Source organism: Lithobates pipiens, unplaced genomic scaffold (assembly GCF_037356315.1).
Source record: "Lithobates pipiens isolate NorthernLeopardFrog02 unplaced genomic scaffold, aLitPip1_a1.2 Scaffold_13, whole genome shotgun sequence".
NCBI lineage: Eukaryota > Metazoa > Chordata > Amphibia > Anura > Ranidae > Lithobates > Lithobates pipiens.
In genome coordinates, this window is record NW_027507718.1 from 21406787 (window position 1) to 21433580 (window position 26794).

Sequence of the window (26794 nt, forward strand, 5' to 3'; positions counted from 1 at the left end):
ATTTTAAAAAACACATATAAATGAATGTAGTGCATAGGTACTCTTAACAAACAAATATTTCCATTGTACATACTCTATATAATGACATACACTAACATATATACCCTGAGATAAAGAGATAAAGAACTGTGTCCAAACACTTTTAAATAGTGCTTGGTCAGAAACTCAAACTCAAAAGCAAACATTTACAGTGCCTTGAAAAGGTATTCATACCCCTTGAAATTTTCCACATGTTGTCATGGTACAACCAAAAACGTAAATGTCTTTTATTTAGATTTTTTTTTTGTGATAGACCAACATAAAGTGGCACATAATTACGAAGTGGAATGAAAATAATAAATGGTTTTCCAAATTTTTTACAAATAAATATGTGAAAAGTATGGCGTGCATTTGTATTCACCCCCTCCGAGTCAATACTTTGTAGGACCACCTTTCTCTGCAATTACAGCTGCAAGTCTTTTTGGGGATGTCTCTACCAGCTTTGCTCATCTACGGAGGGATGTTTTTGCCCATTCTTCTTTGCAAAATAGCTTACGCTCTGTCAGACTGGATGGAGAGCTTCAGTGAACAGGAATTTTCAAGTCTTGCCACAGGTTCTCAATTGGATTTAGGTCTGGACTTTGATTGGGCCATTCTAACACAAGAATATGCTTTGATCTAAACAGGGCCGTCTTTAATATAGATTGGACCCTGGGCAACATTTTTCTGGGTGCCCCACCCCCCCATGCAATTTCCCTCTCCACCTACTCTGAGACATAAACAAAGCAAGGAAGGACACTGAGGTTTTAAAACAAAACCCCGGGACTTTTAAGGTGCTAAACTGTAAAGTTAATTAAGGTCACATAAGCAATATGCTCAAACTAAAAAAAAAATGTTCTTTACAAACAATAACTGCTACTCTGAGACATACAATAAATAGCAGCTTGACTTAAAATCAGTTTTCCATATCAGATCAGGCAGCAATTGCGAATTGGTTGCCAGCAGTTACAGCATATCATTACTGCTTACTGACTAGTTGCTAGAGGTTACAGCACACATTACGGCTCACTGATTAGTTGCTAGAGGTTACAGCACATCACCTCCTCACAGCAGGGGAGCATGATATACATAGGAATGCCGCCTCTATTTACATATCAATGCTGCCAGCCGCAGCTATTTACTCAGTATTGTCACCGTTATTTACATATGAATGCCGGTTATTTACATGTAAACACAGGGTCTGCAGGTGAGTCATCTGCACACAAAAATAGGGCAGAGCTGGGCAGCATTAGTACCAGCAATTCACACTGAGATATTGGGACACAGCACAGGAATAAAACTTCCAGGGACAATGGAATTGAAACCTGGATAGTTCGCAAGTTTTGGGCCCCACAACAATGACATGGCCCAGGGCAGCTGCCCCTTTTGCCCTGCCTTAAAGACGGCCCTGGATCTAAACCATTTCAATGTAGCTCTGGCTATATGTTTAGGGTCGTCGTCTTGCTGGAAGGTGAATTTCTGCCCCAGTCTCAAGTCTTTTGCAGACTCTAACAGGTTTTCTTCTAAGATTGCCATGTATTTGTCTCCATCCATCTTCCCATCAACTCTGACCAGCTTCCCTGTCCCTGCTGAAGAAAAGCATCCCTACAACATGATGCTGCCACCACCATGTTTCATGGTGGGGATGGTGTATTCAGAGTGATGTGCAGTGTTCGTTTTTCACCACACATAGCATTTTGCTTTCAAGCCAAAACATTAAATTTTGGTCTCATCTGACCAGGTCACCTTCTTCCACATGTTTGCTGTGTCCCCCCACATGGCTTCTGGCAAACTGCAAATGGGACTTCTTATGGGTTTCTTTCAACAATGGGTTTCTTCTTGCCACTCTTCCATAAAGGCCAGAATTGTGGAATGCATGACTAATAGTTGTCCTGTGGATGGATTCTCTCACCTGAACTATGGATCTCTGCAGCTCCTCCAGAGTTACCATGGGCCTCTTGGCTGCTTCTCTGATTACTGCTCTCCCTGCCTGGCCTTTCAGTTTAGGTGGACAGCCATGTCTTGGTAGGTTTGTAGTTGTGCCATACTCTTTCCATTTTTAGATGATGGATTGAACAATGCATCGTGAGATGTTCAAAGCTTGGCATTTTTTTTTATAGCCTAACCCTGCTTTAAACTTCTCTACAACTTTATTCCTGACCTGTCTGGTGTGTTCCTTGGCCTTCATTATGGTGTTTGTTCCCTAAGGTTCTCTAATAAACCTCTGAGGGTTTCACAGAACAGCAGTATTTATACCGAGATTAAATTAATCACAAGTGGACTCTATTTACTAATTAGGTGACTTTTGAAGGCAATTGGTTTCACTAGATTTTAGTTAGGGGTATCAGAGTAAAGGGGGCTGCATACAAATGCACGCCACACTTTTCAGATATTTATTTGTAAAATATTTTGGAAACCATTTATCATTTTCCTTCCACTTCACAATTATGTGCCACTTTGTGTAGGTCTATCACATAAAATCCCAATAAAATACATTTACGTTTTTGGTTGTAACATGAGAAAATGTGGAAAATTTCAAGGAGTATGAATACTTTTTCCAATTCTTAGATGTGATGGCTGCATTTGTTTTCTTTTATAGGCTTTCTTTCTTCTATTTTCTTATGTTGATCCAGCCAGTAATTATGTTGTTTTTCAAAAGAACAAGGTCTCTTACAGATGTATCAGTTTACAGGGATAGCACAAACCATTTAACCCAGGTATGGGTGCTCACAATAATCCACTTTCATTAATTCATGGAATTTTTTTATCCTAAAAGGAGAAAAAACTGTTTGCTGTAACTGATTATAATTTGTGAGTTTTGATTACATTTTTTGTGTATCTGCTAGTACATTTAACACTCTGTACACACGATAGGATTTTCCGACGGAAAATGTTTGATAGGAGCTTGTTGTTGGAAATTCCGACTGTGTGGAGGCTCCATCGGACATTTTCCATCTGAATTTCTGTCACACAAAATTTGATAGCTGGTCCTCAAATTTATAGACAACAAAATCAGTTTTCGGAAATTCTGATCGTGTGTACCCAATTCCGAAGCACAAAGTTACACGCATGCTCAGAATCAAGCAGAAGAGCAGCACTGGCTATTGAACTTAATTTTTCTCGGCTCGTCGTACGTGTTGTATGTCACCGCGTTCTTGACATTCGGAATTTTGACCAACTTTGTTTGACTGCGTGTATGCAAAACAACTTTGAGTCAACATCCGTCGCAAAAAAACATGGATTTTGTTGTCGGAAAATTTTATCGTGTGTACAGGGCATAAGAATGCTGCTGTCTGCTGTGCCCCTTGTGTTCCTTCATCCAGACTGGGACCATGCTAATACAGGAGATGTGTTACTGGCCAGATCACCAGGTGAAAACAGAAGGGGAAAAGCTTAAAAAAATTAAAACTACTGTAGCCACCACATCTAATGAATGACAAGCTGCAATATAGTACATCTTTGGTTTGGGGTTTAATACCACGTTACCATACCACCAACAGATGAATACAAATTGTGTAGAATATATTTAATGCATCAAAATGTGTACTAATAGACAGTGGAGCATGGTGCAAAATCTGAACCTTCTTCCTCTTCCATACAGGCCCATGGCTGCTATTTTTCTTTCTTTAAATAAGTTCATTAAGGTCGGCCACACATGGGTCGAAATCCCAAATAATTTTCTTTCGAAAATCTTATCTAAGAATTTTCATTTGAATTTCACACCATTAGTGGGCGAGGGCAAGGGGCGATTTTCATGCAGCTATCGAATATGAGTGATCTCCCTGGGAAAAGGCTGACCATAGAGGTGATGAGAGACCAGATTGTCACTTTCAGTCAAGGGCGGAACTAAACAATTTAATTTTTTTATAAAGGATCAGATCAATATATATATATATATATATATATATATATATATATATATATATATATATATATATATATATATATATATATATATATATATATATATATTTATGGTCGGAGCCCTCCACTGTAAGAGATATGAAAGAACACATAAACACGTCACAAGACTAACAACATAAAATAGACCTGAATTGTGCCCTTGGTCTGCTGTAAGGTAAGCCCTGGTGAGCTGGGCAGTGAGCCCTGCTCTGCTGGGCGATATGCCAAGAGAAGGCCGCATACCTTAACAAAGTAAATGGATGTTTCTGTAGAGAAACTTGTTTTAAGTGAAGTACTCTGAGAAGGGAAATGGGTGGGTGGGTACCTTGCACTGAAACCGACACAGACCGTTGTGAGTGGTCTGATTATATACCCTCCAGGCTCCTCCCATAATTACGGGCCACCCTACTGGCCCTCTTATTTATGGTCGGAGCCCTCCGCTGTAAGAGATATGAAAGAACACATAAACACGTCACAAGACTAACAACATAAAATAGACCTGAATTGTGCCCTTGGTCTGCTGTAAGGTAAGCCCTGGTGAGCTGGGCAGTGAGCCCTGGTCTGCTGGGCGATATGCCAAGAGAAGGCCGCATACCTTAACAAAGTAAATGGATGTTTCTGTAGAGAAACTTGTTTTAAGTGAAGTACTCTGAGAAGGGAAATGGGTGGGTGGGTACCTTGCACTGAAACCGACACAGACCGTTGTGAGTGGTCTGATTATATACCCTCCAGGCTCCTCCCATAATTACGGGCCACCCTACTGGCCCTCTTATTTATGGTCGGAGCCCTCCGCTGTAAGAGATATGAAAGAACACATAAACACGTCACAAGACTAACAACATAAAATAGACCTGAATTGTGCCCTTGGTCTGCTGTAAGGTAAGCCCTGGTGAGCTGGGCGGTGAGCCCTGGTCTGCTGGGCGATATGCCAAGAGAAGGCCGCAAAAGATTTGCTTTAGGGAGGTAATTATTAATTTATGTACAACAAGACACTACGGGGCAAAGTTGCTGAAGGCTCAGGACATTTCCACTTGTGGATTGGAGATGTATCGAGTAAAGCAGGTGGATTCTCGCCTGCCCATCTTTGTTCGCGTGGACTGGGACCCCGTTTCGTGAGGCTGCTGATGCTGCTCCAATGCAAAAAAATGTCCAAGAAAATGACCAAGGTCCTGGCCTAATTTGCTCAAAAGGAACCTGACGTGACTAATGAACTGGTTGCTGCCTGGGGTACTAATCGGGAACGGTAGTAATGGGCTGTCATGCAAGGGATCAAACATATGGGCCAAAAAATTGATCTAGGATGGACACGGGGCACCAGGCTTTGAGAGTTTGGAAAGGTTTGATGTCAACCCCTGGACCGGACTATTGTGTTTTGGACACCCTGAGGAGCAAGATGAAGTAAGTCTGATGGCGTGTGAGGTGGCGTCTACGTAACACTTTACAACTGTGATGGTGACAGTATTCACTGGGGCGTAAGAAGCTGTAGAAAGCCAGGTAGATGGCTGCTTGAACGACCAGGCTGAATTTAGCCAAAGGGGAATGTGACAGGATGAAAGACACGTCTCGGAATATGGCGCTGGTGACGGGTAGCCGTTTGATACTGATTTGGGGTCATTGCCTGTGAATACCACACAACATGGTCTTGACCGTATGGGCGGCAAACAAGACGGTTTGTTAGGATCTCATAAGGGGATGAAATACTGGATGTCAGCTGAGTGGGGTCTAAGGTATTGTGTGACAATGCCAACTATGTGTGGTGGCATAATATGAAGACCAGGATGTGATGGAGAACTCTTGGTATTGCTCTGGGGTTTGAGGCTAGTAACCTGACATAGAACCTCTAGGCTGCACGGTAGGCCTTCAGGGTGTTGTGAGATGGTGAAAGATTAATAAGGCAGGTAGCGTTGTGAAAGTGTTGTTTGAATCTGAGGTTAGCTACGACCAGTGTGGGATAAGAGACATGGTCGGGTCGGTTCCAGGTTCCTGCAAAATAACGAAGCAAAGTTAACGGGTAGTGCGTCAGCCAGATTATTGTGTTTGTCTGGGATGTGGACACATAGGACATTAGATTGGTGCTGTGGGGATAGTGGCACCAGCCTGCGCAGGAAGGCCATGATGGCCAGCTACTAGGACCTCCTTTATTCATAATACTGGCTGTGGCTTGGTTGTCTGTGGCGAACGTCACTGTTTGTCCTGCCCAGTTGTTGCACCAGACTTGAGCTGCTGCGACAATGGGGTAGAGGTCGAACAAAGAGGAGGACTAACTGAACCCAGGAATCAAGAGGATTTCTGACGGCCATGGCCCTATCAACCCAATTTGGCCAAAATTGAGGCGAGGACCTGTGGAGGCTGTGGTGACCATGACTACCTGAGATGAAGAGAGAGATGCTGAGGGAATACACATTGGCATGCCATTCCAATTTGTGAGAAATTCGATTCCCATGGGCAGATCTGCTATAGCTGGCACATCTTAATTTAAGGATTTAGTCAGGGTCTTTACCTGGAAGAGAAACACTAAAAGATGGGAGGTAAAGGATCCCCTTGAGTCTGGCTGCTGCCTTGGCTGAAAATGAGCGGTGATAGTCAAAGGATGGGCACCCTGTGTACTTGTGACATGCTGCATGCAGATACGGGTCCAATTCTACTCTCCTGTTGGGGTTGTTCTGCCTAGCATGTCTCTGACTGTCCCCAAGGCCAGCACAAACTCTGTGACAGTGAGCTTACGATTAAGTAAAGGGTCTCTGGCCTTCAGGATGACGGAGACATCTCCCCGAGAATATGATTTGTTCTAGGCCAAGTTGTGTACTGCTATGAGGAGGGATGCTAAGTTAACGTCGTTGTCATCCAAGATGTCCTCCTAGATGTCCTGCTAGGACAAGGTGTGCAGGGAAGACGATGTTGCAGAAGTTGGGTGTATCTGTAAGTGAAGGTACGGGAATGACGGTGGTGACTGGAGCTGGTAGGGGCACGGCTAGGCGTACCTCCAGGGCTGTCACTCTGCTTGGACTTCGGCGACTGCTGTTGACAGTGTGATTACCCAGGAGTGCAGTAGTAGCAAAGAAGATAGACTGAAGTGGTGCCTGGAAGGGCTGCCACTGGCGGTGGAAACAGTAGCCTAAAGGCTTGGTTTCCTGCCTGCTGCAGGGTAGGATTTACTCCTGCGACACCGTTCTGCTATGAAAAAAATTTTTTTTTTGGTCCAAGCTCTTGTGAGACTGTAAACCACCGCTTGCTGAGCCCGTAAAGGGTGATGGCAGGGCTGAGGCAAAGTCCTCACTGTCTGCCTGCGACATGGCGTCAACTAAAAGCAAGGGGGGGGGTGCGTATGTTTGAGGTAAGTTGCAAAGGTAGGAGGGGATAGTTGCATTTGGGTAGGTAAGATGAAAGGCGGAAGGAAACAAGAAGAATAGGACAAGGAACGACAGCCATAGTGACAGTTGGTTTGCGTTCGAGCGCTGTTGAGTGTGACTTTAGAAAACTCAAAAGAATGCGTGACAACCGAGGTGAGCCAGGAGGTGACTGGCCAGGTAACCGATAGCTCGGGTGTCAGTCTGTGCTCGGCACAGACTAATGAACCAGAGCGCCCCAGGGCGGACTGGGGTGGGTAGCTGAAGTCTGGTATACTAAGTAGGAATGTTGCGATCTGTAGTTAATTGACGTGGGTTCGGTCTACTAATGCTTGCACTGCCAGCAAGTATGGAGATTAGGCGACCTTGTCTGCGTATTGAAGGCTTGTGCTTCGAAAAAAGAGTGAAGTGCACAGAAGTATGTGACAGTTGCTAACGCCTCAGGAGCAGGTCAAATTCTGTATGTGAAGTAAAAATATGTAGTGAAAGAGTGTTTAAGAGAAAGGGGGAATCCCATTGAACTAAACACCTGACTTTATGAACTAGTTGTGAAGTCGACTGGTTGGGGTCGAGAACTGGGTTGACAGGGAGCCTTTAGTAAGGTGACCTGAGAATTTCGTTTTGACAAGGGGGATTGCAAAGAGCTCTTTGGGGCAAAGCTGGCCCCCTGGTGAAGATGCAAGCCCTCGACAATGGTTTTTTTTTTTTTTTGGTTTTTTTTTTGGGAGATACTGTCCGAACCTGGTGCAGGGTGGACTAACTGGTGTTCTAACTGGCCTAAAAAGGGAAAGCGACAGAGAAAATGATGAGCAGCCGTGTTGCTACTGGAGACGATGAGTGGCAGTTTGAGCCACTTGCTGAAATGCTTGCAGCGATTGCAAGGAAGCGGCTTTATTTGAATTATGAGGTGAGAATGAATGAATGGATGAATGAGGTGAGCAGCTGTGTTGCTACTGGAGATGAGTGGCCATATTAAGCTATTGCAGAGATGCTTGCAGCGATTGCAAGAAAGCAGCTTTATTTGAATCTATAAATTAAATTATAAGTGTGTAGGAATGAGGAGAGCAGCCGTGTTGCTACTGGAGATGAGTGGCCATATTGAGCCATTGCATTGATGCTTGCAGCGATTGCAAGGAGCTTTGTTGAAAGGCAAAAGAAAAGGTTTATAGAGGAAATGTGATTATGTAGGAATGACTGTGCGCAACACTGAGCAAATTGGTGGAGAGAATTGTGTATGATCATGTATGGGTAGACTGAGAAAGTCAAACGTAAGTACTGCTGAATTCGTACAGTCGATGTGACTAGTTTGAACTGGGCTATAGCTATGGAATAGTCTGCAAAAGATTTGACTCATTTGAGTCGGAGATAAAACAGGATTCGGCTTGGTTGTTAGAGTTGCGTTTGGCAAGGACTGGAATCGTTGCGCCGATGCTGCGACTAGATTCGAATCTTCCGTAGATGCGACTGAGAGGCTCATATATGGGATCCGACCGTATCGCTAAGGATATGGCTGGGTTCGGACTGATTGAATTGTGATGGTGGTTGAAGGGGCTGGTGATTGCCAATGATCCGAAACATAGAAGCGAAGTTGCGACTAGATTCGAATCGGCCGTAGATGCGAGGTGACTACAGGGCTCGTATGACAAATCTGCCCGTATTGCTGATGATATGGCTGGATTTGAATTGACTAAATGGTGATGGCGGTTGAAGGGGCTTTGTGATTGCAGAGGATCCGAAACATAGAAGCGAAGTTGCGACTAATTTTGAATCGGCCATAGATGTGAGGTGACTACGGGGCTCGTATGACAGATATGACAGTATTGCCGATGATATGGCTGGGTTCGAATCAACTAAATAGTGATGGCGGTTGAAGGGGCTTTGTGATTGTCAGGGATCCGAAACATAGAAGCGAAGTTGCGACTAGTTTCGAATCGGCCATGGATGTGAGGTGACTACGGGGCTCGTATGATAGATCTGACCGTATTGCCGATGATATGGCTGGGTTCGAATCAACTAAATGGTGATGGCGGTTGAAGGGGCTTTGTGATTGCCGAGGATCCGAAACATAGAAGCGAAGTTGCGACTAGTTTCGAATCGGCCGTAGACGCGAGGTGAGTAAGGGGCTTAAATGTCGAATTTGACAGCATCGCCGTGAAGTGAACGGCTCGAGTAAACCCGCGTTGGGTAGAAAGCATGAAATACATGAAAGATGACATAGAAAGACTTACGGTGGCGTAAGTGCGACTTTTTGCAAAATGAACATGATAAACGAACATGATAACGTAACTACTAGAGTTTAGAGGAGTGGTAACAACAAAGTCCTACCTGCAACAGCGAGTGTGTAGCGGTCCGAGCGTGGGACAATCGATAAAGACATACGACCGATCTAAAAGGTACAACTACGTGGACACGCAGTGAGTTGGCAGAGTCAGCCTGTGCAATGCATTTGACACGAATCAGCTTAAAAAATGTATGAGATGAATCTGATATAAACTGGCAGTAAGGAGTATCTGATACGAATTGGTTGTAGAGTGTATGCCATTCCTTACTGTGAAACCAAACACCTATCAACCACCCATCCCCCCAGGCTAGTCAAGTGCAGGAAAGACATCAGGTGGGTTTAATTACACCTCAATCAGCCACAGAAACCCATACAAACAATACCTGTTTATCTCAAAAAAGAATGAGAACAGTGAATTTTATAACTAGTGAAGCCTATGGCGAGTGATATTGGAGAACGACCGACAGCGACTCGGAGGCTTGGATCTATGAATGAATCGTATGTTTGGTAGAAGGAATTTATGAATGTACTATGCCTGTGCCGAAAGATGTCGGGACATGAGTGTCAACAACTCAGAGGTAGGTTTTGCGAAAGGGGTGCAGGATAGTAAGCACGATAAGCCGCAAGTTTGCACATGATATGAAAAGATTCGGATACTACTTATCTGCGACCATGAGCGGGAACCGCCGACGGAGACCACGAATGAAGAAGCCGAAGTGCACCTGCGATTGGACGCACAGATAGTCGACCGTGAGGGAGCTGAGAAGAGTCGGCCCCTTGATGTGCAGTACCTTGCACTGAAACCGACACAGACCGTTGTGGGTGGTCTGATTATATACCCTCCAGGCTCCTCCCATGATTACGGGCCACCATACTGGCCCTCTTATATATATATAATATATATATATTTATCTAATTTTAAACCGTAACATGTTCGTTATCTATTTACTTGCTGTAACATCATATTTTATATTTTGCCAAAAAATTGGGTTCTATATTGTGTTTTTGTGCATTAAGATTCTTTAAAGTTTATTTTGTCCCAAAAAATTTTGCTTGAAAAACCACTGCGTAAATGCTGTGTTAAATAAAAAATTTAAATAATCGCCATTTTAATCTCTAGGGTCCCTGCTAAAAACATACTGTATAATGTTTGGGGATTCCAAGTAATTTGCTAGCAAAAAAATACAGATTTTTACAAAAAGTGTCAGAAAAGGCCTGGTCCTTAAAGCGTTTGTAAATGATCACCTTGTAAAACAACCCATTCATTTTAAAATAGAAATAAAAAACAAAACATGTTTGTATAGATATAAAGAATCATTATAAATACAGTTTTTCACATTTCTTTTTTCTCAGCTGCATAAGCGCTGGGAGTGGGGAGGAGAAGCAGCAGCACACTGAGCTTCCCAGCGAATGTCTGTGCATGTCAGGACAAGTCTGTTCATTGGAGGAGAGCTGGCTGAGTTCCCAGCACACCCTAATCACCCTTTGCAGTGCAGATTCCCCCTGCTGATATTTCACCAAAGCTTTTAAAAAATTGTAAAAAATAATAAAAAATATAAATAAAATTGTCAGCGGTTTAGACATCAATGGCTATGTGTTGAGTTATTTTGAGGGGACAGCAAATTTACACTGTTATACAAGCTGTACACATACTACTTTACATTGTAGCAAGGTGTCATTTCTTCAGTGTTGTCAGTAGGGATGGCCTTGCGGTTCGCGGCGAATTTTGCTCGTTCGCGATTCGCCAAACTGGCGGACTTCTGGCGCTGTTCGTGCGGCGGACATATGCGCTTCATTGTGAAGAACTTTGACCCATGATGACACATCCATCATGGGGTACAGGACAGCCAATTGAGACATTTCAGCACATGGACAATTGGACATACCCCCTACCTTATAAATAGACCTGATCTGGCGGCCATTTTACATTCTGTCTTTTGTCGGTGTAGTGACAGGACGCTGTGTGGAGCAGGGACAGTCAGTTTAATCACTAGCTATTACTATTAGGTCCACAAAAGTCCTTTTAAGGACTGGTATAGGTGTACAGTATATAGGGTTGTAATACACTTAGAATATACTTTATTTCAAATATACAAAGTATATTCTGGTACACTGCTGCTGACTGCTGTGCTGCTGAGTGCACTGCTGACCGATTGTGCAGCTGTCTTTTGTCAGTGTAGGGAAAGGACGCTGTGTGGAGCAGGGACAGTCAGTTTAACCACTAGCTATTACTATTAGGTCCACAAAGGTCCTTTTAAGGACTGGTATAGGTGTACAGTATATAGGGTTGTACACGTATAATATACTTTCTTTCAAATATAGAAAGTATATTATGGTGCACTGCTGACTGCTGTGCTACTGAGTGCTGACTGATTCTGCAGCTATCTTTTATCAGTGTAGGGACTGAGGGACAGTTTGGTGTTTGGAGCAGGGACAGTCTGCAAATCACTAGCTACTAGGTCCACAAATGTCCTTTTAAGGACTGGTATAGGTGTACAGTATATAGGGTTGTACACGTATAATATACTTTCTTTCAAATATACCAAGTATATTATGGTGCACTGCTGACTGCTGTGCTGCTGAGTGCTGACCGATTCTGCAGCTGTCTTTTTTCAGTGTAGGGACTGAGGGACAGTTTGGTGTTTGGAGCAGGGACAGTCTGCAAATCACTAGCTACTAGGTCCACAAAATTCCTTTTAAGGCCTGGTATAGGTGTACATTATATAGGGTTGTACACGTATAATATACTTTCTTTCAAATATAGAAAGCATATTATAGTGCACTGCACTGCTGTGCTGCTGACCGATTCTGCAACTGTCGTTTCTCAGTGTAGGGAGGGACAGTTTGGTGTTTGGAGCAGGGACAGTCTGCAATTCATAAGCTACTAGCTAGCTACTATTAGGTCCACAAAGGTCCTTTTAAGGACTGGTATAGGTGTACTATTTGGTGTGCAGTATATAGGGGTGTAATTCTCGTATAAAATACTTGCACATATAGAAAGCATAGTATAGTGCATTTCCACTGTGCAGCATTGTGACTGCTGAGCAGTTCTGCAGCGATACTACAAAGAGTGACAAACGCAATTAGAAAAAAGTATTATAACTGGTGTGATAGACCAGTGGCCCTCCAAAACGACAGATTGAAGCAGGGTGTTAAATACCTTCTTCCACATATACTGCACTTCTCTAGAGACTTTTGTCACAGGGTCATTAAAAAATGACAGGCAGAGGAAGAGGCAGGCCCTTCCGCAGGGGTGGTAGGGATAGGGCAGGAGCAACAGGCTTGAGCCAATGTGGGAAATTGCAGAAGGTGCATTCGATTACGTCAAAGAACGCACCAGACTTGGTTGAGTGGCTCACTCAACCTTACTCTTCTGCACCCTCCTCATCCTCTCGATCTTCACCCTCTTCTTCACTCTCTGCTGTGTGCACCCCCAAAGACACTACCACCAACACCACCACCACCATATACCCTCCGCTTGAGTCACAGGAATTATTTTCCGATCCATCACAAGACATCGCCGATGCGCAGCCACTCTTGGCATTGGATCAGGAAGAGTAGGTAGCAACAACCGCCACTCAGCAGTCTGACGACAGTACCCAGATCAGCCCAAGGAGGAGGTTGGTCCCCGGTGTTGCTGCCTACTCCGAGATCTCTAATTATAGTGGTGGGGAAGGTGACGTCGATGATGACGTGTCTAGTGATGTCACGTGGGTACCCACAAGAGGGGAAGAGGAGGGGAGTTCAGAGGGAGATATGGACCAGCAGATAGGGAGGAGAAGCAGGCGGAACTTAGATTGCACAGGAGGGACAAAGCAGACTGATAATGTATCAGGAGCGAGGCATCAACCATGTACAGTCACATCTGGCGCTCCCAGGACGCCGGCACATGGCTCCGCAGTGTGGACTTTTTTTAACGTGTCTGCTGCTGACAATAGTGTTGCCATCTGCAATCTTTGCAGTTAACGCATAAGTCGTGGTAAGCCCAACACTCACCTAGGGACGACCACCTTAGGAAGGCACATGAGCTGCCATCACTGAGCCCAGTGGGAGCAACGGAACCCACAAAGCCACACTCCAGGCTCTCACCGTCCAGCCTCGTCTTCTACTTCTCCTCTCTCCTCACAACTGTCCTCCACTCCACCTGCTATCATGCCGTCCTCACGTTTTTCTGGAAAAAAGGCAGGCTTCCGTGGGCCAAATGTTCGAGCGTAAAAAAAAATAATGACGCCGGATAACCCTCTTGCCCAACGGTTGATGGCTGGCTTGTCAGAACTGATAGCCTGCCAACTACTGCCATATAAACTGGTGGACTCGGAGTAACCTGTGGCACCCGTGTAGATTTGGTTTTACCGCCACGGATTGCATGCAGGCCTGGCTCTTCTTCTCCTCCTCCTACTCCATTCTCCTCCCTCTTCTCCTTGGCTGACTCCTCCTTTTCCACTGCTAGCGCCTCTTCCGCTGTGCCACCCAAGATCCCCAGAACCTATTCGACATGCCAGGTGAGACATTGCCATGCTGTGCTGCGTCTGTTGTGCCTGGAAGCCAAGGGCCACACTGGCCCTGCACTCCTTTCAGCTTTGCGTTCACAGGCAGATCAGTGGCTAACACCGTTCAATTTGACAATTGGTAAAGTGGTGTGTGACAATGGTGCCAATCTGCTTAGCGCATTGAAACAGGGCAAAATTACACACGTGCCATGCATGTCACACGTCTTAAACTTGGTCGTGCAGCGATTCGTTGTCAAATACCCTGGGGTCCAGGACATCATGCAGCAGGCAAGGAAAATCTCGGCCCATTTCAGAAGATCTTACATGGCCATGGCTCACCTTGCTGACATTCAGCGGCAACACAATCTGCCAGTCAGACGTCTTATTTGCGATTGCCCGACGCGATGGAACCCAACCCTCTATATGCTTGATAGGCTGCTCCAGCAGAAACGTGCAGTTAACGACTACCTGTACGAACTCTGCGGCAGAACAGTTTCTGGGGAGCTTGGTTTTTTTTCACCACGCCAGTGGCTGCTCATGCACGACGCATGTAGACTTCTGCGGCCATTTGATGAGATCACCAAACTGGTCAGTCGCAGCAATGGCGCCATCAGTGACATCGTACCTTATGCCTTCTTTATGGAGCGTGCATTTCGTCGTGTCATTGATCAAGCCGTGGAGGAGCAGGAAGATGAGGAAGTTGCAATGCTGGATGAATTCCCAGGGGGGGGCTACTCTATCTGAGACAAGTCAACAACAGTAGTCTGAAGAGGAGTCAGAGGAGGATGGTGCCAGGGCGGATGGGGAGGAGCAAGAAGAGCATGCTTTCAACCTTTCTGGGATCCCTGTTGTGCGTGCATGGGGAGAGGAGAACGAGGACATTATCCTGGATGATGAGCAGGAGCCTGGCCACCACACCGCTTCCAGTTTAGTGCAAATGGGGGCCTTCATGCTCCAGTGTTTTAACAGGGACCCCCGTATAAAAAGCATAAAGGTCAAGGACCAGTACTGAGTGGCAACATACTTAGACCCCCGGTACAAACACAAAATGGCGGAAATGTTACCACCATCACAGACGGCTGTCAGAATGGAGCTGCTTCGAGAAATGATGCATTCTGCTTTTGCGTGTGCTGGCAGAGGAGGAATTCCCACTCCCAGAGAAAGAGTTGCGGGTACCAATCCAACAGCGCCTGCAAGAAGAGGGCAGTTTGAAGATGTGTTGGCGACTTCTGATATGAGGTCATTCTTTCAGCCGACCCATCGACAGGTCTCATCCGGATCCAGCATCAGGGAACGCCTAGACTGACAGCCGATGTGGACGCTCTGAGAAGTGATGAACCCCTGGACTACTGGGTGGGCAGGCTTGACCTCTGGCCAGAGCTTGCCCAATTTGCAATGGAACTGTTGGCTTGCCCCTCGTCCAGTGTCCTATCCGAAAGGACATTCAGCGCAGCAGGGGGGATCGTGACCAATAAGCGCACTCGCCTAGCTCACGACAGTGTTGACTACCTCACATTTATAAAAATGAATGAGGCATGGATCTCGGAGGAATTCAACACATGTGACCAGTAGACCATGTATATCAATAACTCTATAAACGATTTATTTAATCTAGCACACAGACCTTTTTTCTATATGCCCGTACCCACCTGTTTGAAGAGGTTGAGCGGTGTCATATTTTTGGGTCACGCAGCGAGTTGCTGGTATCAGTGCTCTCTATCTCGGTGCTGGTATGGTGTCAGCGCTCTCTATCACAGTGCTGGTGTGGTGTCAGTGCTCTCTATCTCAGTACTGGTGTCAGTGCTCTCTATCTCGGTGCTGGTGTCAGTGCTCTCTATCTCTGGGCTGGTGTCAGTGCTCTCTATCACGGTGCTGGTGTCAGTGCTCTCTATCTCGGTGCTGGTGTCAGTGCTCTCTATCACATTGCTGGTGTCAGTGCTCTCTATCACGGCGCTGGTGTCAGTGCTCTCTACCTCTGTGCGGGTGTCAGTGCTCTCCATCTCGGTGCTGGTGTCAGTGCTCTCTATCACAGTGCTGGTGTCAGTGCTTTCTATCTCAGTGCTGGTGTCAGCACTCTCTATCACGGTGCTGGTGTCAGTGCTCAGTCTCTATCGTGGTGCTGGTGTCAGTGTTCTATCTCAGTGCTGGTGTCAGACAGTGAGGGAGATAGCAGCGGAGAAGCCAATCAGCAGGCAGTGCTAGCACCATGGCTGAGGATCAGCACTGGACTGGCACCTCCGGATCACCGCAGTGGAGCCCTGCATAGGTGGGGGTAAGGGCCAGGCAGAGGGAGGGGCTCAAGCACAGGTTGGTACACTGGGACACTGGCACAGGACTGCACTGCCCTGACTGTGGCACTGATTATCTCCTGCACCCCCTTCATAGCCTGCCCTGACCTTGCCTCTCCTCCATGGCCTTCATGCGCTCCTGAATTGTCACAATTTCACAGATAAAAAAAGAATGCTTGTCGTTGTCGATCCCAGATTCACTTAATACTTTTGTTATGTCAGTGTCCATGTTGTGGGACTATGTGTGCACAGCTAGTAAGTATTTTGTGGCTGAAAATATGACCTGGAGGTTTTTAAGGTTCGCCTGCCATTAAATTCAATGGGGTCCGCTGCAAACTTTTGGCCGCGTTTGTGGTTCGCGTTCGCGTAAAGTCCCGTCGGAAGTTCGTCCATCACTAGTTGTCAGATGAAAAGATATAATAAAATATTTACAAAAATGTGAGGGGTATACTCACTTTTGTGAGATACTGTATGCGTGGCCACTAGCATCATTGTTTCCAAGATATAGGTTTGTGAGGCTTGTGAAGGACGGATTCCTTATCGTTAGATGTTCTGCGTTTTGGGAGGCCCAATATATAGGATTCTCAGTTTGAGGAGCAGTGGCGGCTGGTGCTCAAAATTTTTGGGGGGGCGCAAACAAACTGAAAAATCCTGAAAAAAACCCATCAATTGCAGCCACTGTGCCATCAAACTAAGCCACTGTGCCATCAAACTCAGCCACTGTACCATCAAATGCAGCCACTGTGCCATCAAATGCAGCCACTGTGCCATCAAATGCAGCCTTGGTGCCAAACGCAGCCACTTTACCAACAAACGCAGCCACTGTGGCATCAAACGCAGCCACTATACCCATTAATTGCTGCCACTGAGCCCATAAAACACAGCCACTGTGCCCATCAAATGCTGCCACTGTGCCCATCAAATGCTGCCACTGTGCCATCAAATGCTCCCACTGTGCCATCAAATGCTCTCACTGTGCCCCATCAAATGCTCCCAATGTGCCCCATCAAATGCTCCCACTGTGCCATCAAATCCTCCCACTGTGCCCATTGAATACTGCCACTCTGGCCGGCACTTATCCTGTCTCAGCGGGGCAACGGGTGACGGCGGCGGGTGGCGAGCGATGTCCTCGATGTCTTCTTCTCCCATTCTCTCCTATGATTGGATGCCTGAAAAACACCACCTGCCGCTGTAATACAGGTACCCGGCGCCCAAAAAGGGGGCGGGCGCCTGAATAGGGGGTGGCAGCGGCGGCCATGGATAGATTCATGCAATGTATGAATCTATCTATTGGAGATAGAGGGGATGGCTGGAGAGAGGGGGTGGTGCCCGTTTTATTTTTATATATACAGTATATATATATATATATATATATATATATATATATATATATATATATACTCTGGATTCAGTGTAGCCTATATATACAGTGCATTCAGTGGTGTACACAGTATATAATACAGTGCAGGTGTTGTACACAGTATATAATACAGTGTAGCGTGGTGTTAAAGAAAAAAAATACCCATCATGTCTGGAAGGCCTCCAAGGAGAGGCAGACGCTCACAGGCCAATAAGAAAGGGCAAACAGTCTCTGAAATAATATTTAACAGCAGGGACCGTTGGTGCATCCAACAAGTGTAACTGTGAGGGGTTACACTGTTCTGGCACCACCAACACCTAAGGCCCAATGTTTCTGCCCCTGTTTAACATGGGCATGTAATTACAATTTTTGAAATAATATTTAACAGCAGGGCCCGTTCCTGCGCCCCAACAAGAGTAACTGTGAGGGGTTAAGACCCAATTTTTCAGCAGAGTATATAGTGTAGTCCATATAGTGTATATATACTGCAGTTCAGAGTATATAGTGCCCTCAGTGTAGTATATATAATACAGTGCAGCGTATATAGTGCAGTGTACAATATATAATATAGTGTATTGAAGTGGTTAATGGGAGCCCTATGACAGAATTAAGAAAAAAACATCAGGGGCTGGTATGAATTTTGGGGGGGCCTCCACGTCATTTAAAAGAAAAGGGTGTCGAGTTCACCTTAACCGCCTTAAGCTGATATACGTCAGCAGAGGGGCTCGTACAGGCAGAATCACGTACCTGTATGTTGCCCTTTAAGAGGCGGCCAGCAGGCACGCGCACCCGCGGCAAGCTCTGTGAGTTGGGTCGCGGGTCCCACAGATTCGATCGCCACGGGGATACCCCCGATCGCCTCATGGGGAGGAAGAATGGGGAGATGCTAATGTAAACAAGCATCTCCCTGTTCTGCCTTGTGACAGTTTTACTGATCTCTGCTACCTGAGATCGGGAGCAGAGATCAGTGAAGTGTCACATGTAGCCATGCCCCCCACAGTTAGAAACACTCCCCAGGGCACACTTGACCCATACACTGCCTCCTAGTGGTTAACCCCTTCGCTGATTGCTGTATAAATGACAATGGTCCCAAAAATGTGTCAAAAATGTCCGATCGTTGCCATTACTAGTAAAAAAATAATTAATTAATAAAATGAATAAAAAGGCCATAAAACTATCCCCTATTTTCTAAATGCTATAACTTTTGCGCAAACCAATCAATAAACGCTTATTGCGATTTTTTTACCAAAAATATGTAGAAGAATACATATTGGCCTAAACTGAGGAAAAAAATGTTTTTATATATTTTTGGGGAACATTTATTATAGCAAAATGTAAAAAATAATGCGTTTTTTTCTAAATTGTCGCTCTTTCTTTGTTTATAGCGCAAAAAATAAAAAACGCAGGGGTGATCAAATACCACCAAAAGAAAGCTCTATTTGTGGGAAAAAGAGGACATCAATTTTGTTTGGGAGCCACGGCGCACGACCGCGCAATTGTCAGTTAAAGCGATGCAGTGCCGAATCGCAAAAAGTGCTCTGGTCAGGAAGGGGGTAAATTCTTCCGGGGCTGAAGTGGTTAATATCCATACTGGGGGGGCACACTGTTTTTTTAAATGATTTTTTATTTATATTGTTGGGATCTGGCAATACATTACAGCCGTGAGCAATTTTAAATTAAATTCTTTCCTTTCGAAATTTCATTTTGCTACAGTACTTTTCTAAACATGGGAAAAATGTGCTACTTTAGAGGCAGACTAAGGGACTCCCCCCCCCCCCCCGACACGATATTTAAAGGAATATTTCATTTTTATTGTTTCGCTTTATGCATTCTTAAAATCACTGCTCCTGAAAAAACTGCTGTTTTAAACACTTTTTTTGCTCTGGTCAGGAAGGGGGTAAATTCTTCCGGGGCTGAAGTGGTTAATATCCATACTGGGGAGGGCCACACTGTTTTTTAAAATGATTTTTTATGTATATTGTTGGGATCTGGCAATACATTACAGCCGCAAGCAATTTTAAATGACATTTTTTCCTTTAGAAATGTCATTTTGCTACAGTACTTTTCTAAACATGGGAAAAATGTGCTACTTTAGAGGCAGACTAAGGGACCCCCCCCCCCCCCAGACACAATATTTAAAGGAATATTTCATTTTTATTGTTTCGCTTTAAGCATTCTTAAAATCACTTCTGAAAAAAAACAGCTGTTTTAAAAACTCCAAAACCTTTTTATGGCAATAATATGCATTTAAGCTTTTAAAATTAGCACTTTTGATTTTTCATGTTTGTGTTCCATAGACTATAAGCCCTTGTACACGCGATCAGAAATTACGAGGGAAAATGTCTGATCGGACCGTGTTGTCGGATAATCTGACTGTGTGTGTGCTCCATCAGACTTTTCCCATCGGAATGTCCGACCAACAAAGTTTGAGAGCTGGATATAAAATTTTCCGACAACATGATCCGATCGGACTTTGTCCGATCGTTTGTAGAGAATTCCAAATTGGACAAAGTGCCACGCATGCTCAGATCAAATTACGAGACCAAAGCTATTGGCTACTAGTCTGAACGTAGTCTCGTCATAACAAACGAACATCATCACGTTCCGAGCGATCGGATTTTCCGACAACTTTGTCCGGCCGTGTGTATGCAACACCAGTTTCGGACAAAATCCGTCTGAAAAAATCAGACGTATTTTGTTGTCGGAATGTCCAACCGTGTGTACAAGGGCTAACAGTGTTCGCACACATTTTTTTGTCTGTTCGCAAGTTCTGGTGCAAACCGAATCGGGGGGGTGTTCAGCTCATCCCTAATGCCGACTAACCAGCCAAAGACCTGTAGCCAATACCTGGCTTGCAGACCCAGCTTGATGCATTTATGTAAAGCTGTGAGCCTGACAGCTCCACTTGAGAAATGTGAATTTACTGTTGTTGTCAGGCACTGCATATGCCTAGTTCCTACTTTTCAGTGTTTATAAAGGTATGTAATCCTCAATGCAGACCAGTTGTCTGCCAAATGTAATGCTGAGCACCTAGTTACTTTCTCTAAAATGTCACTTACCATGCAAAGGGGAGCACTGTAACCTTGAGTGTTGAGATCTGCTTGAATAAGAGTCTATAGTAAATACTCCCTGAGACATCTGTTTCTGTCCCTAATATATAACAAACACTTTTTTTAATATATTTTTTTGGTTAATTTACTTACTAACTAAGGTCTCAAGACTACTCAATATATGTTTATTTTTTGAACTGTGATTTATATTGTACTTGGCATGTTGCCCCAAGTATTTTTTTAGAGGCTTGTTGCCCAAAATACTTGCAAACAATGTATGATTTGTGAAATATAAATAAATTACATTTTTTCAGTCACTTGACCAATCCTTTTACTGCTGTGTGCTTTACTCAAAGTCCTATCTCTTTCCTCTCCATATAACAAACACTGTCACATCACTTGAATATTGTAGTAAAAGGTTTGATGAAAACCTACTACTGTGCTAGTGTTTTATGGAATGCACAATTTTACCCCATTATTATAAGTATTATTGCATCTCTATTGCTTACAATGTATTTATTTATTCATCTTCTCTTTAAGGGAGTTCAATAAGGTTTAGAAAAAAGGAAAAAAAATTACATTAGTATCTTTTAGCCCTTGTACACACGGTCGGAGATTCGGAGATTCAGATGGAATGTGTCCTATCGGACCATTTTGTCGGATAATCCGACTGTGTGTGGTATGCATTGGACTGTTTCCGTCGTAATATCCGTCGGACCCAATTTTCCAACTTGTTGGAAATATTTTCTGACAAACTGGTCCGATCGGACATACTCCGATCATGTGTAGAGAATTCCGATCGGACAAAGTGCCACGCATGCTCAGATAAAATTCCTACACCAAAGCTATTGGCTACTAGCGTGAACGTAGTCCCGTCGTAACGAAATAACGTCATCACGTTCTGAACGATCGGATTTTCTGACAACTTGTTCCGACCGTGTGTATGCAACAGTTTCGGACAAAATCCATTGGACAAAATCCGTCAGACAAAATCCAACGGATTTGGTTGACAGAATGTTCGACTGTATGTATAAGGGCTTAGACAATGAGTGTATGTAGGCATGTATATACAGTAACTATATATGATTACATGTTATATATGTTTAGGTTTAAGGAATAGGAAATATGGATATTGAATGACTTTTGTATTCTCTTTTATATTTTACTTTTTTTTCTTTCTTGCTACATATATAAGGAGAAAGAGAGCGCACAGCTGCCCTAATGTGATATAATTTAATAAGTAAAAAAGTTGCACTTCACCGCTCAGTCACCCCTACAGGCCGGGAGAGGAGGCAAACATATTGGTGTTATCGCTATAATTTATCTCCGCTTGTGAGTGCAACTTTTTTACTTAATGATTTTATCTTACTAAACAATATCACATTAGGGCAGCTGTGTACTCTTTCTCCTTAAGGTGTCCTTTTATGAAGCAGTGAAATCTATTCACTGCTTCATTCTCCGGCATTCACATAGGAGATCTTTCTCCTCTGTGTGCCACTTTATGAAGCGGAGTAGATCGCTTCACCCTTGGAGGAGTGAAGCGATCTACAAACGCTTTTAACTCTGGAGAACGGCCCCTAATACTGGAATCTCGTGAGACTTTACGAGATTACAGTACTAGAAATTCACCAATACACAGAGATGTCAATTTATTAAGCAGTGATAAATTATCACAGCTCAATACACTGACACACGGTGTGATCAATGTTAGTGAAATAAAGAGTCCCCCTACATAATATATACATGTATACACACACAGACATTATACATACATGTATATACACACACATTATATATATATATACATATACACATTATATATATATGTATATATATGTATACACATAAATATGACAGGGGGACATGGTTACAGTGTTGGGGGGTCTGAACGAGGCATAAGGAAGTTAATTATCTTCCTCTTTCCTCCTCAGATCCCCCCACATTCTCTCTTCACTCCCCGGTTCTCCACCTCTGAGCTGGTGAATCGGGGAGTGTGAATTCTGACACAGATCACCAGTGAAGCGCTGAGATCACAGCTTCATAAAGTGACCTTTACTGTGTCAGTCTATGAGGATTCTCAGTGTGCGGAGATAATCGGCGGGAGAACAAGTTCAAACACTTATCCCCCTATTATCTCTGGTTTATATACTGTTTATGGGCTGTGATCAGCGGCGATCCTCTGGATCTCCACTGATCACTTCTTCATAAAGGGACACCTAAATGTGTTAGGCCGCGTACACACGCGGGGACTGTTCGCTCAACTTTGTCCATCAAACTGTTTCGGCAAACAGTCCGCTCAAAATGAGCATGGACGGACATGGCCACACACGACGAACGAACAGTTTGCTGAAACCGTGCGCGATGACGTGAACGGCACGTACGACGGGACGAAAAATACGACGTCCTATACACTGCATTATAACTTTCGGCGTGTAAATCCTTTCTGAGCATGCGCGGAACTTAGTTTGTCGAACAAGCCTACACACGAGGGAACTGTTCGCTGAAACAAAGTTTCAGCGGACAGTTTTTCGGAAATTCCGAAAAACCTTGTTCAGCGGACTGTTCGCTGAAACTGTCCGCTGAAAGCCCACACACGGGCGGACTGTCCGCCGAAACACTGTTCAGCGGACAAAGTTGGCCGAACAGTCCCCGCGTGTGTACGCGGCCTTACAGATATCAGTCCCCCACCCAGTGGATTTACAAGGGAGCTGCAACATCTAGACCAAGAGAACTGTTAAACACAGACTGGTATCCATTTAAGATGTTTGTGGGACTTGCGCTGATTGGAAATGTTGTATGTTTGCGTAGATACAGTATCTCACAAAATTGAGTACACCTGTCACGTACCTGGTGGTTGAGCCCACGGATGCTGGGAGCGGCTACTCGTATTCCTCCGGCTCAGGAACTCCTGGTAGAGGATACAGAGGTTCTAGAGCACGGAAGGGGCACAAGTGCCAAGCAGGACACAGGTGTAAAGCTCCGGGTGCAGGAGAGGAGCAGATGCAGCAGGAACAGCGACCAGCAAGCGATGAGATCAGCAGAAGACGCACACGCTGGAGCAGCGGGGAAGGTGTTCTGTAGTACGGCTCCTCACGTCAGACCCGTAAGCAGGTAAGGCAGGATACCGGAAGACTGGCAACGTGGAGGGACAGCAGACTGGATAACGTGGTGAACAAGCCGGGTCAGGAACAGGCAGGCAGGTAGGTACCGAATCAGCAGGCAGAAGAATCGTCAGACAAGCCGGGGTCAGAGGCAGGCAGCAAACAAGGGGTCGTCAGGATAAGCCGGGTCACAGGAACGAGCAGGAAGTAAGCAGGAGCAGAGGGGTCACGACAGGAACGCTGTAGACCGGACAGCAAGGAGGCAAGGCAACAGGTCCCCTTAAGTAACCCCTTTGGCGCCAAGGGCCGTCACGGCGCGCTCCCGCGTGCACGCGCACGCCCGCGCGTGCACGCGCGCTCCCGCGCGCGCTCCCGCGGATCCGCGGACCCGCGAGCGCCCAGCAACACCAGCGCGCACCCGCGTGCGCCCAATAGCATTAACGCGCACCCGCGTGCGCCCATCAGGACATCTGCGCACCCGCGTGCGCCCACCAGGACATCTACGCACCCGCGTGCGCCCACCTATGTTGGCGCGCACCCGCGTGCGCCCACCTGCGTTGGCGCGCACCCGCATGCGCCCACCTGCGTTGGCGCGCACCCGCGTGCGCCCACCTGCGTTAACGCGCACCCGCGTGCGCCGACAGACATTCATGACAGGGGCTTTGCAGCCCGAACCTTTCGTAGCGGACAGGTGGCTGGGCTGACCTTCTTGACATTGCCCCCCCCCCAAGGGGCAGCCCCCGGATGCCCAACTGGGCCAGCTTAGCTGGGTGCGCTCTCTTGAAGGCCCGGATGAGCTTTTCAGCATGAATATTACTTTCCGGCTCCCAAGAATTATCTTCAGGACCGTATCCTTTCCATTTCACGAGGTACTGGACCAGTCCCCGTCTCCTGCAGTCCAGAATCGACTCTACTTTGAATTCGACTTCTCCGTCGATCAGGACAGGTTCAGGTGGACCAACGTCTCTGCCAACGAAGGGATCTGGGACAGCGGGTTTAAGAAGAGCCACATGGAAAACCGGATGGACCCGGAAAGACTCTGGTAGTTGCAACTCGTATGCTACACTGTTGATCTTCCTTTTAACCGGAAAAGGACCAATGAACTTTGGACCCAGTTTCCTGGAGGGGCATGCCAGCTTTAGGTTCAGGGTTGACAGCCAAACTTGATCCCAAGGCTCCAGGCTAAGTTCCCCTCTCCTCTTTTTATCAAAGATCCGTTTGTAATATTCCTGAGTTCTGGACATTGTTTCCCGAAGAAGCTTGTTGTTGTTGCTGAAGAAGGTCAAAGTTTCCTGAACGGCAGGTACCGAACATTCCGGGAGATTATTTGTTAGAAACAGGGGGTGAAATCCGTAATTTGCAAAGAAAGGGGTTTGCTTGGTGGTGGAGTGGACAGAATTATTGTAGGCAAACTCAGCGAGAGGTAAGAGGGAGACCCAATCATCTTGAGAAAAAGATGAGAAGCAACGTAAGTACTGTTCCAAAGTTTGATTTGTTCTTTCCGTCTGGCCATTAGTCTGCGGATGATAAGCAGAGGAAAAGGAAAGGTTGATCTCCAGGGAACCACATAACGCCCTCCAGAATCTTGAAGTAAACTGTACCCCCCGATCAGAGACAATGTCCGCAGGGATCCCATGAAGCCTCACAATTTCTCTAACAAAAATCTTAGCAGTCTTAGCAGCGGAGGGGGTACCTTTCATGGGAAGGAAGTGCGCCATCTTTGAGAGCCTGTCCACAACTACGAAGATGGTAGAATGGTCTTCAGAAAGAGGCAGTTCAACAATAAAATCCATGGAGATCATCCTCCATGGTCTTTCAGGGACAGGCAGAGGTTTCAGCAGACCCCAGACCTTGGATCTGCTGCCCTTGTTTCTTGAGCAAACCGTGCAGGATTCCATATAATTCTTGCAGTCCTTTGCCAGTTGTGGCCACCAAAAGGTCCGCTGCAGGAGTTCAAGTGATTTGATTACCCCGAAATGATCGGCCAACTTATGGTCATGGCAGGCGCTGAGAACAGCTACCCGTACCCCCTGGGGTACAAAGATCTTGTCCAGATGCCACAAAAGATTGTCTCTTGCCTGCAGAGTGACACCAGAAGGAGGAGAGGCATGGAGAGAGGCCCGTTTAATCTAGTCCAACAGGTCTTCCTGAAGTAAAAGGAAATTCCCGGAAGATAGGATAGTATCCGGGGGAGAAGAGGCTTCAGGTCCGCAAAACATCCTTGAGAGGGCATCTGGCTTGGTATTTTTCGACCCAGGTCTGTAGGTTATATGAAAAGAAAATCGAGTAAAAAGAGTGCCCACCTGGCCTGACGTGGTTTTAGCCTCTTCGCGACCTTCAGGTACTCGAGATTCTTGTGATCTGTAAAAATGAGGATGGGGTGTGCTGCTCCTTCCAGAAGGTACCTCCATTCCTCGAGTGCCGATTTGATAGCCAACAGCTCCCGATCTCCCACATCATAATTCCTTTCGGCTTCCGAAAGCTTGCGGGAGAAAAATGCCACCGGATGCAGGAGGGCCTTGGAACCTTGCCTCTGTGAAAGAACAGCCCCAACCGCAATTTCAGAAGCGTCAACCTCTAAGATGTAGGGTAGAGCTGGATCAGGGTGCTTCAGGATTGATGCCGAGGTGAACAGCTTCTTGAGGGCCACAAAAGCCTCCTGAGCTTCGGGTGTCCAGTGGAACCGATAGCCCTGCTTCGTGAGCTTCGTGATGGGGGAGATGATGGTAGAGAACCCCCTGATGAATTTCCGGTAAAAGTTGGCGAAGCCCACGAAACGTTGAACGCCCTTCTTATCAGAGGGAGCAGGCCAATCCAGAATGGCGGAAACCTTTTGTGGGTCCATTTGAATGCCTTCCACAGAGATAATCAAGCCCAGAAACTGAATACTCTGCTGTTCAAACACACATTTTTCTGGTTTTGCGTACAGGCTATGACAACGTAATCTGATTAACAC